The sequence below is a fragment of the Sapajus apella genome, unplaced genomic scaffold (genome assembly GCF_009761245.1).
Source record: "Sapajus apella isolate SASKATOON/1434 unplaced genomic scaffold, GSC_monkey_1.0 scaffold42, whole genome shotgun sequence".
Taxonomy (NCBI): domain Eukaryota; kingdom Metazoa; phylum Chordata; class Mammalia; order Primates; family Cebidae; genus Sapajus; species Sapajus apella.
In genome coordinates this window covers 6,511,407-6,513,738 of record NW_022436982.1, presented here as the reverse complement: position 1 = coordinate 6,513,738, position 2,332 = coordinate 6,511,407, and positions in this window count along the sequence as shown.

Here is a 2,332-nt window from a genome sequence, read left to right as displayed (position 1 = left end):
CAGGCTTAGTGTGAAAATATTTAAAATACCTCATTAGTAATTTTTATATTGATTACGTGTTGAAGTGACAATATTATTGATATATTACATTAAAAATATTTCATTCAAAAAAAAAAATCAAACTGCTTTTCCTCCCACCAATCTTTCTCTCTCACATGTAGCTTTAGAGCTGCGAGCAGCTGAACCTTGGTTCAGTTACAATACAAACCTTACCTATTCCACAATTTTATAAACAAAATGCTGAGGTGTGCTATTTCAAGCCCTATTACCAATTTACATCAAGGCAAAGTTCCCCGAAACAGAATGATGGAATTATAATTCTAGAACTCTGCCAATAAACAATAAAACTCCTTGAATTTTTAAATCATATATAGTTGAAGTTACAAATGTTACCTCCATACAGCCTAATGTTTTAAGACATCTTACAGTCTTTATTGAGAATCTGTCAATTGATTCTTATTAAATAAACAACGCATTTATTTAATTTTAAAGTCTTTTTTCTGTTTCTTATAAGTAACATCAATCTTAGCTCCTGGTAACCTTCTTCTCGTATACTAACAAATATATCTGTTACTGAATGGAATTGCTTAACTTGGCTTAATTTTACATTTTAAACATCTCCACATTTTTAACTTTTGGTGCCTTCACATGCTAGTGGAATTTTGACAGAAGAATCTTAAGGTCACATCCAATTTAATAAAAACAAAGGCACAAATGAGGACCCACAGGGCCTTCTGATGAAGGGCTTGAGAGTTTACTGTGACCTAGCTGTGAAAATTCTGTTAAATTTCTGCTGCTGTCTTTTTCATTCAGGACCTGCGCATGTTGCCCAGGCCCTAGCCAAATTTTTCGTCAAGAAACACAGGCCTCAATATGTTCATGTCGACTACTGAGGGGCTTGAGAGATCTCAGTCTCAATATATATTTGTCACTTGTTAGCTTATGCCTGGCACTCTAAACAAAAGCATGCCTCCTTTCCAGTGGAAATGGAAATGTTTACAGATGGAAGATTTTGCTTCTTACTAACTTATGCCCATGTTTGGCAAATGTATGTAGTTTGCAGACTGGGCCAATCCATAATGCTTGCATTCTTCTATCTTACGTTTGCTCTAATTTTATGTATTGAGATGTAATTTTAAATTTCTTACAGTTAATAATAAAAAAATAGGAATTTATATTTTGAATGTGATTTTAAAATTTCATTTTCTAAAAATTAATTTTTATTGCATTTAACAAAATACTTGCCTTCAATGGGTCTGTTGTCACAGATAGTTTGAGAAACACTAATTTTATTCCTTTCTCTGTGGAGTAGGCAAAGGCTACTCCCCACCCTCAACCTTAGAATAGATTTTGATAGAAGAAAGGAAACGCAGAGCCCTAGAGGAAATGAAATAGGGGGAAATAAGGATTTCCATGAAAAGCATTGCTGCCCTTATTAATTTGCTCGAGACTAGTCCCTACACCCGTCCACAAACCTACCTTTCTACATGCTTTTATTGAAGGCACTCTGTGTTCAAGGCATTGTCCTTGATGCCAAAAGGTATATCCTTTATTTTCTTCTTGTTAAAGTTTTAGTCCAGTGGTTCTCAGGTTTGCCTGCTGTATTTCAGGATAACTTGGGAAGGCTTGTTAAAGAGTGTAGATTCCTGAGTTCCATTTGAAAACCCACCGAATAAATATCTGTGTGAATGGCATCTTTAAAGTTGTATTTGCAAAAGATTTTGAGTGATTTTGATGTCTGGCTTGGTTTGGGTAGCACTATTTTAGCCCTTGGTCACCTTTACCTTGAAATGAGGTAAAACAGAATTAGCAATAACTGGAATGTAAAAAAATGTAACAAACTCAATAATCATTTATTACATGCTTTACTTTTCCACATGATGGATACAAAGAAGTTGTAGTCAAGAGGGTAATTAATGCTGGATACTATAAGCACAATACTCTCACCTTAATGGCCCCATGTAAATAGATCTTTAGATCTTGCTCACAGCTGGGTCCTGTGCATATTTTACTGGTCAGGCTGTTCCCTGGTGAGCTCTTCTCAAAACAGTAAATCAGAAATCCAGACTCTTTGAATGTGCAACCCCACCATCCTTATTACATGGCCTCCAAGTTGTCCGTGAAAGAGAAGAGAGAAGAGGATCATATCTGTAGGATTTTTAAAGACCAGGCTTTTAAGTGGTGTCCGTATCTTCTGCTCACATTGCCTGCCTAGAAGTAGTCGCAGCAGCTCAATTAGATGAAAGGGGACAAAGAAATTGCCTCTTTCCAAGTGTCTGGGAAGGAAAGGAAGTGGTTTGGTGAATACATAGTGTTTTCTCTGCCACAGTTA